Here is a 15,750-nt window from a genome sequence, read left to right on the forward strand (position 1 = left end):
AGAAACAATCCACTGCTATGAGCATACCAGAGTAATGGGAGGATTGAGCGAGTTTACAAAAAAAAGAAAGAAAGAAAGAAATGGTTTAACCCTGCCACTAAGAACTGCAGCTTCACCAAATAGAAAAAAGGTTCCCCTAATTCACTGTTTTGGCTCCTGCTGTTTCTCGTTGCCAGCTGCGTTTGCTGCTACTGCCTTTGCCACCAGATTGCCAGGGAGCTGGGGGCATAACAAAACAGAGAAAAAGGAGCCAAAATGATGGGGGATTTCTCCCTTCTCTGAGCTTTAGGGCTTCACATTTCCATTCCTTGAGCCAGAACAAGATGGTGTCTCTTGGATCTCTGTCTGTGTCCAATACTGACTTCTGGATTTTGGACTGTATTGAATTCAGGCTGGAGGATTAGCAGAGGGGAAAAAAGTGGGAAACTTGTCTCTGGTTTAGCGGTATTTCAATTCTGGTGTTCTTCTATAAACTATACACTGATATTAACTTTTCAGAGACCTCGATTAGCTTCACTAGGCATATTATCCAGGTTTCATATTGTGTTTAGTGAGAAAAAAAGGTTAGAGTGGTTTTATTCCATTTTACCTGGAACCAGAGCTCTTTTAACAAGCTTTGCAAAAGCATTCTGACCATAATTTCCCCAAATGTGCAAGTAGTACAGAACCAGGCATACAGAACTACAAACATCTAAACATAAAAATATGTGCTCATAAAAAAAAAAAGAGTTCTTAAAGGTGTGTGTAAAGCTAATACACTGTTGGACTGTGGTCTCTTTGATGCTTGAAAATATCATCCTTCCAATCAACAATGCAATCTCTAGAATAAAGGAAACTTAAAGAAAGAATAATTCCAAGGATCAGTTAGGTTTGAAGAAAAGGCTGGTGAGCTAAATCCAACTCTCTATTAAAATATATTCAGTTTTCCTTATCTCAAAGGATATTTAAAAACAAACAAACATATTTGTTCCATCTTCTACCATAAGTTCATAGGTCATTATCATAAACATCCAAAAGGCTACAAGTTAAAATGTAGCCCATGCTCTACACACCATCAGCACTAGAAGCAGAATCTCTTCACAAAACAACATACCTATGCTACTCTACCTACTAAACTTGAGCTTTCATTTATTGAACAAAAATAAGCATTCTGCTTCTTCAAACCACCAAAGGCAGGACAAGGTCTTTACAGGAAATGGCCCCAAGCCAAGGAGCTTAATGGAAGTTTCATTTATTATGGTTTTAACCCAGACATCCTCCCCAGATGGCTACTAGCAATTGGCCAAATGGAAAAAGAACAACAAACCTTTTAAATGCCAGCCCAAAAGTTTCTGATTGAAGCTGGACCACAAACTCTGAACAGGAAACACAAGGAAGGAAGGAGGTGAGAATGACAACAGCATAAGTTATTACCCTGCATATTAGAGTTCTTCAGTCACACTGACTCAAATTGTGCTTCTCAAAATTCTCCTTTAGCGTAAATGTGATGAAAAGTGTTTGTTTTCACATTCTAAACAGAATTCAAATGATACAGCAGCAAGTAGTTAAAACTAGTCAGAATGTGTCATTACTGAGATATCTTTTTAGTTAACCGTTATTTCTCATCAGTAGAAAGAAAATTTCACATCCTGTTAAAATGGAGGGAAAAAAAGAAAAATCAAAACTAAATTCAATAAAAGTGAAAATCTCATGGTATATGCTCAGCTTATGGGAAAAGATGAAGGCAAATGAAATTCTACAGAAGGATTATTCAGCATTCTGATAGAACTGGGATAAGAATCTGTACACCTGAGTATATTTAATTGTGCTTGTAGCAGAAACAACCCTCCTTCCTATCGAAAGGAGACTATCCTTAGTGGAAAGGTCTCCCCATATCAGTTCCATGTAAGGCACAGACAATGTCTCCGCTTGTAAACTAAATTTGGCTTTTTTCTTCTAAAATACAGCTTCTCAATCTATCATTCAACTTGCTACTAAATTTACAATCCAATTGAGAGAGGAGAGATCATTCCATATGCTAGACTTACTATCAAAAAATATATCATGGGGACAGAAACCCCTCCAAAATTAAGATCAACCAAAAGGACTGAATACATTTTTCAATCCCACTACATATGTTCTTGGAAAGAAACAAAATGTATTAATAGAGAAGTGGTTCCTGTCTCTTCTGGCTAATACCATACTCTGCCCCACTACTAGTCTCTCAAGAATCCCATCCACAGAAAGACGTCCAAGAACTGCTTACCTCTTTATCATCACTCCTAATTCATACTCTGTGCTTGGAGAGGATTGGAAGAATGGAGAGAGAGGGCTAGGGTTGCTAAAGCATTCAGATACTTGTACTTTCTCTTTAATTCCATCTCTGACAAGATATCCACAGTAACTATCTTGCCCCAAAATGACCAGAATCAGTTTTACAAAAGGTATACATGATTTTTAAATGAGCCCTGACTGAGTTAACATTGCATTCTACAAAAAAATAAAGAAATTGTGCAGAAAAGCATAATCTGTAGGTTTGACCTTGCTATCTTTTAAAAGGCCAGCTTGCAAGGTTATTCCTTGGCTCGTATCCGGGAACTTGAATTTTGGAAGGTTTCCCACCACCCTAACTGACAAGAGCAGCTTATTGGGCCTACACTGTATATTCAAACAATTTGGTTTATGTTCAATACTCACTTTCCTTCTAAGAGTCTGGAATTTTAATACACGCTAGGCAGAGGGTGCCTACGTGATCAGCTCACAATCAAAACCCAATACAAAAATCTCTCTAATGAGCTTCCCTGGTGGACATTTTCCAAGTGTTGTCACATCTGGTTGCTGGAGGAATCAAGCATGTCCTGTGCGGCTCTACCAGGAGAGGACTCTGGAAGCTCACGCCTGGTTTCCTCCAGACTGCCCCTATGCACTTTTCCCTTTGCTGATTTGTTTTGTATTCTTTCTTGTAGTAATCATAGCTGTGAATATGACACAGTACTGAGCCCTGTGATTCCTCCTAGAGAGTCACCGAACCTTGGGGTGGTCTTAGGGACCTCGACACGGAAATGTTAATTGGCACTTCAATGCTTTAGCCTAAGTTGTCAAAATGGACAGATGTGGAAAAAGTAATCTAAATTATTCTGATTCATTCCTTACCAAGAGCAACTGAAAGAAAACAAACCAGATTTTTTTTAAAAAAAGAAGAAAAGGAAAAGTGAAATCTCACTACAGCACTAAAATTTTAAACATACAAGCAAGAAAAGAAAGGCAGCTCAACTTAAAGAATTGATTAATTCTTAACTTAACTTATTTAAATTAATTATATTATATTATATATTATATATATATATTATATATATATTATATATATAATATATATATATTATATTATATATTAAATTAATTATATTAAATTAACTTAAAGAAATGATTAATTGATGGGTCTGCAAGGCCAGTGGAAAGAAAACGAGGTGAGAAACAGTTAATCAAAGAAAATGAGATGAGAAACAGTCAATCAAATCTTCTTTGGGCCATGCTTAACTGTAAGCAGCATCTGCCCATCCAGAAACATGTCAGAGGAACCAGAAACCCAACAGCTAAGAAGGAATAACCCAACTTTCTGGGGGAAGGTGGGGCTCTTGCAGCAAAAGCTGAGCCAGCCTGTCCCTGCAGGACATCTCAGTCTTACCAGGGAATACAAACCATGCGGGCCTCTATCCTTCCCAATGCTGTCTACCATTTCTCTTTAATCGAACTATCTCCGTCTAGAGGTCTGGCAGGGATGGATGGCCTAAATAACCATTCTATAATTTTGGAATTTATCCCATGAAAACTGGGGGCAGGAAAGGGAGGTGGATACAATGATTTCCAGGTACTCGTAATTTCTGGCAGCTTTCTAATTCTCTATAGCCAGTACAAGAGTATGAACACTGACTCTCAGAGATCATAAATGCAAACTTCTTCAGCATCCCGCTTTTTACTTTAATTGTACCTAAAGAAATTAAGTCAATTTAAAAAGATAAGAAGTAGCTCACCACCATGTCATGTACCATAGACTTCGCTTCTCATTTTATGTCTCTTGTTTTATTGCCATATTCTTTGTTAGGATCCATTGAGATCATATCCATCCATCAAACGGCTTTGCAAGTATTAAATAAATACTAAATAAGTAGGTTTAAATATTATTTCTCCTACCCTGAGGTCTTCTCTAATCTTTTCTGATTTTTCTTGATCTAAACTGTTTACTCTATTGATCTTTTTTTTTACTGATTGATTTTTTTATTTCACTCCAACATTCTTCATATATGTCAGTTCATAATCCTTTTCCAATCTCTGAACTTATTAGCTCCATTCAAACATTACCAGCCTTGGTTATGTATTCCTACATCTACTCTTGTTGCTGTTTCACACTTAATTTTCTTACTTAAAAAAATAATTTTTAGCCATACGAATATGTATAGAAAATTATGTAACAGAGATACTGGCGACATATCTTTTTTTTTTTTTTTTGGCATTCCTTCTACTTCAGCTGCTGATGTTTCCACTTGCTGCCTTTCTTCCTTTACATATTTTTTTTTTTTAATAATTTTATTTATTTATTTATTTTTTCCCCCAAAGCCCCAGTAGATAGTTGTATGTCATAGCTGCACATCCTTCCAGTTGCTGTATGTGGGACGTGGACTCAGCATGGCCGGAGAAGTGGTGCGTCGGTGCACGCCCGGGATCTGAACCTGGGCCGCCAGCAGCGGAGCGCGCACACTTAACCGCTAAGCCATGGGGCCGGCCTGTGACATATCTTATGAAATAAAAACCTAACTACAATTATACTTCCTGTGTGCGTCTTTCTGATGACTTCCCCATCATGCCCTGCCAGAAGTAACCAATATTCTAAAACTGTATTCAGGTATTTTATTAGATGTTATGCAGGGATATAAAAACATAGCACTATTTTTCATAATTACAAACTTTATTTACTATAAGTTTTATATAAGTGCTATATTACCCCATGCTTTTCAATCAACATTTCCTTCAAGAACTTTATCCACAAATTGATAAATGTAGCTTTATTAAAGTCATTTGAACAGCTGTATAATATTCCACTGTCAGAAGATGCTATAATTTACTAATTTCCCTGCAGATAGATATTTAAGATGCTTACCTTATTTTACTACTACAAACAGAGATAAACAGAGCTTTAAAGAAGATTCTTAGACTTGTCTTCTGATACATATGTTAGTTTCTCCCGGAGTCTTTCAATCAGCCATGGAGTGGCCCCCTAGAAGTGATTCGAAATGTTTGAAGAAGGTTTGGTAATTTTAATGACATGGTAGGGGGGCCATAACTCACGTGTAGTGGGTGTGAATCAGGGCTATGAAACCCCAGAAGAGAGACTTATCCTGCCCAAATTACAAGTGAGGTCCCATCGAGAAACACCATATCTCAAAGTTTTACGTATCCTAAACTTGACTAGCTAGGTATTTCCCAAATTGTTATCCAAAGTAGGTATATTAATTAATACACCCAATATCAGCCAACGAGTTCCTATTGTGCAACATGTATTGCAAGATTTTTTAATATTTGCAAATCTGAAATTGTGAAAGGACACCCATTATTCTATTGGGATGATAGCTTTGGGGTTTTTTTCTTTTTTATTTGAAACAGCACTTTAAAAATTCTAGTAATAATGCTTTCTCACTAATTTCTGTTGCAAGTCTCTTCACCTAATATCTTTTTTTTTTTTACTTTATATGATGCCAAGATTCACATTTACAAAAAATTTTGGTGAGCTGAATTTATCAATATATGTTTTTTACATGCTGTAATTTTTGTGTGTGTCATATATGCAGTGGGTATGGTTTAAAAATCCTAGAGGTCACAAATATATTTTCATATGTTTTTCTTGGAAAAGCTCTCAAGTTTTGCGTTTCACAATCTTCATTCTATCCTGAATTGTTTGCTCATGGGTTGAGGTGGAAAGGAAGTGTTATTTTTTATTCACATGGATAATCAAACGTCAAAACATCTATTATTGATAAGACCCACCCTACCCTCCCAATGACCTACAAGGCCATCTCTATCAGGTATATAATTTCCATATATAAGGTCTGTACCTGGTTATCTATACCTGTGCCAATACCACATAACTGTTAATTCCTACAGGTTTGTAGTAAGTCTTGATATGTAGTTGGGTAAGGCCCCCACCTTACTGTGGTCCTGCAGATTGGTTTCTTTTTTTCTTTGCCCTTCCATGTAAATTTTAGAATCCATTTACTTGTCTAATACTCTCACCCCCAAATAAAAGCATAGAGGGGCCAGCCCAGTGGTACAAGGGGTTAAGTGCGCGCGCTCCGCTGCCGTGGCCCGGGGTTCGCCGTATCAGATCCCGGGCGCACACCAATGCACTGCTTGTCGAGCCATGCTGTGGCGGCGTCCCATATAAAGTAGAGGAAGATAGGCATGGATGTCAGCCCAGGGCCAGTCTTCCTCAGGAAAAAAAAAAAAAGAGGAGGATTGGCATCAGATGTTAGCTCAGGGCTGATCTTCTTCACAAAAAAATAAATAAAAAAAGCATGGACATTTTGATTGGCAATTGCTTTCCAAATTAATCTGAGGACAGCTTCATGATACTGTTATCTTCCTAGCCACAAATATGGTTACTTTCTGTATACCTTTTTTTTTGTAATAGGCTTTATTCTTAGAGCAGTTTTAGATATACAGAGTAATTGTGCAAAAATACAAAAAGTTCCCGTATATCCCACAATTTCCCCAATTATTAACATCTCGCGTTAATGTGGTATATTTGTTATAACTGATGAACTGTTACTGATATATTATTATTAACTAAAGACCATAATTTATCTTAGGGTTCACTCTTTGTGTTACATAATCCTCGAGTTTGGACAAAAGTAGATATCATGCATCCATTATTACAGTAGCGTACAGACTAGTTTCACTGTCCTAAAAATCCCCTGTGCTCCACCTATTCATTCCTCCTTCCCCTCCCCCTGAACTCCTACCAACTACTGACCCTTTAACTGTCTCTATAGTTTTGCCTTTTCCAGAATGTCATGTAATTGGAAACCCATTACAGAGCTTTTTCAGACTGGCTTCTTTCACTTAGTAATATGCATTTAAGTTTCCTCCATGCCTTTTCGTGGCTTGATAGATAGCTCATTTATTTTTATCGCTGAATAATATTCTATTGTATGGATATACCATGGTTTGTTTATCCATTCACCTGTTGAAGAACATCTTGGTTACTTCTGATTTTTGACAGTTATGAATAAAGCTTCTGTAAACATCCATGTGCAGGTTTTTTGTGCAGACATTAGTTTTTAACTCATTTGGGTAAATATCAAGGAGCAAGATCACTGAATCATATGGTAACTTTAAAGAGTCTTTAATAACCATCAATTACATTTTTAAAATGTTCATAACAGGCGTCTTCCCCCTATTTTGCTAAATTAATTCCTAGCTACCTCATAGTTTTGTAGTTATTGATATTTTTATTATATTTTCATTGCGAGTTGCTAGTATATACGACAACAATTGACTTTTATACATGGATTCTAATTCCAACCACACTGTTGAGGTCATTTATTGACTCTAATAACTTATCTGTAAATTATAATTAATTCTGGCTTTCAATGTAGACCACTAAATTATTTCCAAATGATGACAATTTTGTTTCATCTTTTCTAAAATAACTATTTCTTTTTCCTTTCTGCACTGACCATGACTTCCCATTCAATATGTAACAGTATATTGACAATATACTTTATCTCTTGTTTTTCTGATAATAAATAAATATTTATTTATTATTTGTATTTATATATTATATTTATATTATATACAATCTATATTTACAGTAAATATAGATTATTTACTAATCTTTTCTAAAGCTAACTTTTCCTTTGTTGACTTTATTGATTTCTGTCCTTATTTTCACTCTTTCCTTCTTTCTATACCCTCTATGATTTGTTATTCTTTTTGTAAATTCTTAACTTGAAAAATTAGATATTGATTTTCAGACTATTCTTTTCTTATATATTCATTTAATCCTATAAATTTCCCTCTAAGCACTGAGTTAGTTGCATCCACAAGTTTTGATATGTCATATTTTAATTACCATTCAATTCAAAATACTTCCTAATTTCCACCCTAAGTTCTTCTATGACACATAGGTATTTTTAGTGGTATAGTGCTTAATTGCTAAAAAAAAAAGGGATTGTCTAGTTATCTTTATGTTAAACTTCTAGCTTAATTCCTAAGGATTAAGTCAGAAATAAAATCCATATGTTTTCTTTCCTCTGCAACTGGGGGCTTTCTTTATGGCCCAGCTTATGGTCAATTCTGCAGTTCTTGGGTTCTATACATGCCAATTAGTTGGAGCTGGCTGACTGTGTTGTTTAGATATACATTCTTCTGATTCTTTTGTCTTCTTGTTCTATCAATAAAGCAAAGAGCACAGGTATTGAGAAATAGTAATGATGTTGAGTTGATGGGACGCAGTAAAGGGGATGAGAGAGAGGGGATTGAGTCCAGCCCAATTAAAGAGTACCAGGGCCGTTCACTCAGTAGTCCAGATTTTGAAGGAATATTCTGAACTCAATCGTGGCTTCTTTGTGTTTAAGAAGTTCAGCTGGAGAAGCCAAGTTGGCATCTGAGCACATGACTGTGGAGCCAAGAGAGAGGTCAGGTCTAGAGATAGACTTTGGAGAGACTGGCATTCAGATGATAACTGGGGGCATAGCAATGCATGAGATTGCCAAGAAGAGTAGAAAATGGAAAGATGAGAGGAGCCTTAAGGAACTCCAGCACTTAACAGTCTGTTAGAGCAAGATAAACTTGCAAAGGAGACTAAAAAGATATAGCAAGAGATGGGGAAAAAGTGTGTTGTCACCTTACGATAAACAGAACCCAAAACAGAGAAGACAAAGGAAGGTGTTTTATAGAAGAAGTGGTCAAGGGCATCAAGTGCTGCATGCAGATTAGTTAACATCTGTCCTGAAAGCATCCATGTGGTCCAATAGAGATTACTGGTAATCTTGGCATGACTTGTTTTGGTGGTGTGAGGGGGAAGAAAATCCGACTAGAGTAGATGTAGAAGGGAGTGGGAAAGGAAGAAATGGAGGCAACAGATTAGATGACTTTCAAAAAATTAGGCTGAAGGAGAAGGGGGCTGTAGGTCAAGTTGAGAACACTTGATTATGGTTAGAGGTAAATAGATGTAATACTCATGCTAAAGGCACATGCTTCTCTGGCTACAGTGATCAATAATTACTTGTTGACTGAACTGCTCCCACCACTTGCCAACACACTCACTCACACACACACACACATTCCTGATTCCCTTATCAGAATATTATTTGCCATGTGGCTACAGACACAAGTTTTGAAAATCAAGCATTGTCCAATAAACAATTTCATATTCTTAACAATATACACCCAATGTAAGAGAAGGTAATTCACTTCTTCTCATAATTGAGCTTAATGGTCCCATATTAAACCACACACAGTTCTCTTAACCGGATCCTACATTAGAAAACAACTGATAAACCGCAAATGTCCTGCCTAACATTTGATCACATTTAAAGGTTTCTTTTTCTAGGAATTACCTGCAGAAACAGAACACCTGAAGTATCTTTAGGACTTTACTGGCAGAAGGATAGTATGAAGAGCAGATATTAATTTCTAGCTTAAAGACAAACATTAATTTAGAGCAAAGGAAACCTTATACATGGCTTCCTACTCTGGCATGAAACAGCATATTTAACAAATTGTGTATATCTGGAAGCCACCAAATCAATACAAATTTTCAGAATAGAAAGCAAAATCTTTCAGAGAAACGGTTGTACCTGTCAAAAGCAAGAAGGAAATTTTACATGCAAATACCCATCTTTTAAATAAGCATCTCACACAGTTTACCATTCCCCTACTTCCAAAACATTAAGCCAGTAGTTTCTCTTATAACATAATCTTTCAAAGCATTACCCCAGCCCATGCCTATACCAACAGAAGCAGCAAATACCTATTGTCTAGCAATTATACCGCCTCTGAGCAGACAAGAAAACTCAATAATTCTAACGTGCTATGGATAATTTTATTGATGACCTCTAGAGATTTGCAACCAATTTGAAAATATATACTCAAAGACAATCACACAATTATACCCTTAAGGCAGTCTCTAAGACAGATACTAAAAATAAAAGTATCACACTTTCCTCCATTAAAAGTGACGGAAGAGAGCCAGCCCTGATGGCCTAGTGGTTAAAGTTTGGCGCGCTCTGCTTTGGCAGTCCCAGGTTTGGCTCCTGGGTGCAGAACCACACCACTGGTCTATCAGTAGCCATGCTGTGGCAGCAGCTCACACGGAAGAACTAGAAGGACTTACAACTAGAATATACAACTATGTACTGGGGCTTTGGTGAGGGAAAAAAAAAAAGAGGAAGATTGGCAACAGATGTTAGCTCAGGGCAAAACTTTCCCTGCAAAAAATATATATATATGCTTGGAGGAAAAACTAACATGAAATACTATAAAACAGCCTATAGCAATGCATAATCATCTACATGTGAGCCTGATAAATTTCATCCTTATAAAAGCTGCTCTATCCACAGAGGAGTGCTTACATAGGAAACACTGAAAATTAATCCTGAGACATCAGATTTCAATAAGTCTTTATAAGGCAGTCACTGAGAAGACAGGACTCAAGAAACTCAAAGTTGGAGTGATAAATCTATATTATTATCTAAAGATATTAATTATGCTTACAATTGAATTTGATCAGAGCTTGAAAATTAGCAGAATTTGAAACCAAGCCCAAATTTTTATAATGTAATCATTAAAAAGATATGACTCAAGATAACCAAAGTTGTAGGGATAAATCTATATTATCATCTGTCAAAACATTAATTATGCTTACAGTTGAATTTGAAGAAAGCTTGAAAATTGGCAGAAATTGAAACCAAGCCCAAGCAAGCCTAATTGCTTCAACAGGAAACATTTCAATGGGCACTTTAGAAACAGCATTTGATCCTAAGGGAAGAAGACACAGTAACGTAGTTGGAGTAATTAAAAAGTCCTCATACTAATATCTTAAGCAATAACATTAATAACAGTGTTCTGCCAATTGATCCCCGATTCAGAACTCGAAATCTGGCAAAAATGTTTCTCTTAAGTCCTAAAAAACTGCCAACAACATTTCATATACAAAACAATTTAAAAAAAGAGTCTTTAAAAACAAATAATTTTCTCAGGGCTGACTCTACTCTTTCTCATCCCCTAAAAATCAATCAATATAGAAGTATCACCTGAGTGCCTTCTGGTTCTTATCAGAATGGCACAAAACCTGCCCACCAGAAGTTTATAATCTAATGTTAAGAATTCAGTGGAGAACAAGGCAGTGTGTAACATATACTACAAATACGCAGAAATAGAACTGTTGACGGTCTTTAATGAGGTGTTAATCCTATAGTATATACAAAAGGAGCCAGTGAAGTGGAAAATCAAGGTGGGGAGACTTCCTCAAGGAAAAGAGAAGTGATAACACCAAGTTAAAGAATTAAAAAGAGGAAAATAAGAGCCAGCCCTGATGGCCTAGCGGTTAAAGTTCGGCATGCTCCACTTTGGCAGCCCGGTTTGGTTCCTGGGCACCGAACCACGCTACTCGTCTATCAGTAGCAATGCTGTGGCCACAGCTCACATAGAAGAACTAGAAGGACTTACAACTAGAATCTACAACTATGTACTGGGGCTTTGGGGAGAAAAAGAAAAAGAGAGGAAGATTGGCAACAGACGTTAGAGCGAATCTTTCCCAGCAAAAAAAAAAAAGAGGAAAATGAAAGTAAGACTATATCCATACCATTTCACTCAAAACTAAACCAACTATCTTCTAGAATGGCTAAAAACAAACAAGCAAAAACAAGAAACTGACAACACAAAGTGCAGACAAGAATGCAGAGCAAGTGGAACTCTCACATATTGCTGGTAAGAATGCAAACTGGTACAGACACTTAGGAAAACAGTTTGACAGTTTCTAACACAATTAAACATACACTTACCATATGACCCACTTATAGGTGTTTATTCAAGAGAAATTAAAACAGATGTCCACGCAAAAACCTGTAGATGAATGTTTACGGAAACTTTATTCAAATTGTCAAAAATTTAAAAACAACCCAACTTTCCACTAACTAATGATTGGACTTTAAAAATATGGTACATCTGTGCAATGGAATACTAGTTAGCAATAAAAGGAAATGAAGTTCTAATACATAAAACAACATGGATGAACATAAAAGCACTATGCTATGTGAAAGGAGCCAAACCAAAAAGACAACATACTGTATAATACCATTTTTATGGCATTCTGGAAAAGTGAAAACTATGTGGACATAAACAAGATCAGTGGTCGCCAGGGGAAGGGGAGAGAATTAACTACAAAAGGGGACAAGGCAACTTCAGGAAGGGTGACAGAAACCTCCGATATCATGATTGTGGTGGTGGTTACATGAATGTCTATGTCTCACAACTCAGATAACTATACCTAAAAAGGGTATATTTTATTTTATGTAAATTATACCTCAATAAACCTGATCTTAAAAAAATAAAAGAAAAAGAAAACTGAACCGACTGGTTTCAGTCAAGTTACAAAGCAGTTCTTCAAAACAAATTGACATGATGCAATTCATCTGAGTACTTCCCGGTCGTTGCTAGTCCTGCCAATGTGGAGGAGTCCTATGTCGCAACGCGTCTCGTCACATCTTACAAATCCTTCAAACATCACCAGCAGCCCCTTTTACACAATATTTCAAAACTGCCTTACAGTGTTCTGAATAAGGTATTACATTTACCTATTTCAATTTCTGATTAAACTTTTTCATTCCTTCCCTTTATAAGGAGAGACTGGTAAGGTGGGTCTGACTCAAATGTCAGATGCCAGAAGGGGGAGTCTGGTCTCTCAATGAAGCACATTCTCTCCTGGCTCTGTGCCTTTGCTGCTCGCCTCCACACCTTTATGGCAGTAAAGTACCTCATTCTCTGCTTTTCATGACCCACCCATCTCCAGGCAGTGGTCTCCAAAGTTGGGTGTGAGTCCCTCAGTGTGGGCAGGAATAAGAAAACTTCTACGTATATTTTTCTTTATTTTAAAATTGAGAAAAATTCATTGTCGCTAAAACTTAATACACAGATTGACTTGCTCATTTGACAATATTTATTGAGCCAAGAATCTGTGCCAAGAATTGGTCAAAGCGCCGGAAATGCCACAATGAACAAAACATAGTCCCTGGACTCAGGGAGCGTACTTCCTGGAGGAGGAGTCAGAGAAGAAATTATAACAATGAAAACACAAACAAACCAAAACATATACACACATAATGCCCATAGCGAAAGGTGCTGATAAAGCCAGGAAGGGGAAGAGCATGTGGTCCCCTCACCTAATCCACATATCAGCCAATCACAAGCTATTTTGAGCTGCTTTGCGGGAAGAACGGAAGTTTCGCAGTACAGACATCACAGGCCACATGCTCTCAGGAGCCTCCAGGCACTGCATATTGAGCGAGTGTGGGTGTGTGGGTGTGCACGTGGGCATATGCCCCTGCATGCCTGGCTAAAGAGATTTAAACAGGGTATCTAATTTACTGAAAAAGATTCTTGCAAAGAAGCTATGGACTAAAGATAATGCTAATAATGAAACACAGGCAAAAGTATTAAAGAGTGGTAATCATACTCTTAGAATGAGCCTTTTTTTAATCAAACAATTAGGTAATAAAAAATGTTGATGACGGGGCCGGCCCGGTGGTGCAGGCAGTTAGGTGGGCGCGCTCCGCTGTGGCGGCCCCGGTTCGCTGGTTCGGATCCTGGGCGCGCACCCACGCACTGCTTGGCAAGCCATGCTGTGGCGGCGTCCCATATAAAGTGGAGGAAGATGGGCACAGATGTTAGCCCAGGGCCGTCTTCCTCAGCAAAAAAAAGAGGAGGATTGGCGGATGTTAGCACAGGGCTGATCTCCTCACAAAAAAAAAAAAAAAAATGTTGATGACACATTTAATCACATTGCTCTTAGTAAAAATGAGTATTTAATTATTAATAAATTGCATGAGAGTAAAGGGTTTTTTAAACTTAGGTTTTAAAATGTTTATATACTGCTAATTTCATCTCATTCTTTTTAAAATTTCTTTATTAAGGCATAATTTATATAACATAAAATTTACCCATTTTAAGTATGTAATTGAATAATATTTAGTAAATTTGGGGGGTTTTGCAACCATCACCACAATCTACTTTTAGAACAGTTATCCCTCCTTTTCAACGTCTTTTTTAATGCAAATCATAATGTACATACTATATTAGTTTTGAACTATGTATATGCAATCTACAGGTAAATAAATGCATACACAGGAGTGTGTATTTTAAAATATTTAATAATAGAAGAGCGTGAATCAAAAGCATGGAGACCACGCCTTTAGGGCCCAGCCACAATGCCTCCCAAGTCCATGTGGCCTCTTATACACGTCACACTGGACTCAGTTCCTTCACGTGCCTCTTACGCCTTCACCATATTTATGGAACGCTCAATGCCTTTTTTCTGCACTAGAGTTATGTGTATGATAAAACTGAAGGAAAAGCAAACACATGGCTTTTGTAGAGACAAGTGTCTTGGCAATCAATCATCAGAAGCAGGGGTTTCTCCGCAGAGTTACTATCTGGAGGCTAGACCTGGAGATCAGAAGTTCAATGAGGTAACACTCAACCTCCAAGATTCCAAGGTGAATGAGAGGCACACGTGCACACAAACATACTACAAATCAGCCTAACAGGTATCTGAATATCAAGGTGCCTATGAAGAATCAAGAAAGAAATTATTCAGTTCCAGAAATAGCTGTGCACTTTTGGAACAACTGTTTTTATCTAAAAGATAATGAGAATCAGGCCTTTCTTTTTTGGAACTGGTCAGAACTCAGGGCCAAACTGAGAGTTTCTCTCTCCCAAACCTCATAGTTTGTCCTCACATCACCTCAGCTTTACCTTTTTATACTTGAGTACCTTTCACCTTAATTCTTTTCCTTAACTTTTTTTGAAGGTTTTTTTGAAGGTGGTGTATAATGAAATCCTTAAGAAAAATAAGAAGGAAAGTTGGGTGTGGATAACTGAGTGGGTTAATAGCTTACATTTGAGGGCTAATGAGCCAACAGCTGTCTTAAATGCCTGACACATCTTAAATACATATGCTCTCATCAATTGCTAACAGGACAAGGTAGGCAATGTTATTACATCCATTGTATAGATCAGAAAACAATGTGCAGGGAGGCGGAGTCAAGATGGCGGCGTAAGCAGACTCTGAACTCACCTCCTCCCGTGGACACAGCCAATTTACAACGACTCGTGGAAAAATTACCCCTGAGACAGAACTGAAAACTGGATAAGAGGAACTCCTGCAACAGCGGACAATCCTAACTGGGGTAGAAGAGGCAGAGACTCCCTTCTGGAGAGGAAAAACGCCGCCTTCACAAGCCGCCAGCTTCACGGCCGCCGGGAGCAGCTCACAGGTACGCAGCCTCCCTGGAGGCGCGGGGCCCTGAGCCGGGGAGCGCCCCCGCTGTGGGCATACTGTGGACCCAGCACAATCGACACCAGTGGCATAATATCTGACTGTGCCTGCTACTAAAGCATTGGGTAGCACCCCCAGAAAACCCGGTCCACAAAGAAACTAAAACTGGCTCTTAAAGGGCCCGCGCACAAACTCACCCGTTCCAGAAAGCATCCTAAAAT

At 37.7% G+C, this 15,750-nt stretch overlaps 1 protein-coding gene across 4 annotated transcripts in view; it reads right to left on the bottom strand.

Moving 5' to 3' along the window:
• MCTP2 (multiple C2 and transmembrane domain containing 2) overlaps positions 1-15,750 on the bottom strand; it is a 240,164-nt gene that overhangs the window by 189,780 nt on the left and 34,634 nt on the right. Inside the window, exons 1-2 of one of the 4 annotated variants that reach the window (XM_058542371.1) lie at positions 4,011-4,182; positions 1,307-1,355 (exon numbers count right to left, since the gene is read on the bottom strand). The exons of 2 other annotated variants lie outside the window; for them this stretch is intronic. The gene's annotated coding sequence lies outside the window, so the exon portion shown is untranslated. Of the gene's footprint in view, positions 1-1,306; positions 1,356-4,010; positions 4,183-15,750 lie in introns of those variants that run through there. One more of the 4 variants, XM_058542373.1, reaches the window with a different exon arrangement.

Source organism: Diceros bicornis, chromosome 5 (assembly GCF_020826845.1).
Source record: "Diceros bicornis minor isolate mBicDic1 chromosome 5, mDicBic1.mat.cur, whole genome shotgun sequence".
NCBI classification, from domain to species: domain Eukaryota; kingdom Metazoa; phylum Chordata; class Mammalia; order Perissodactyla; family Rhinocerotidae; genus Diceros; species Diceros bicornis.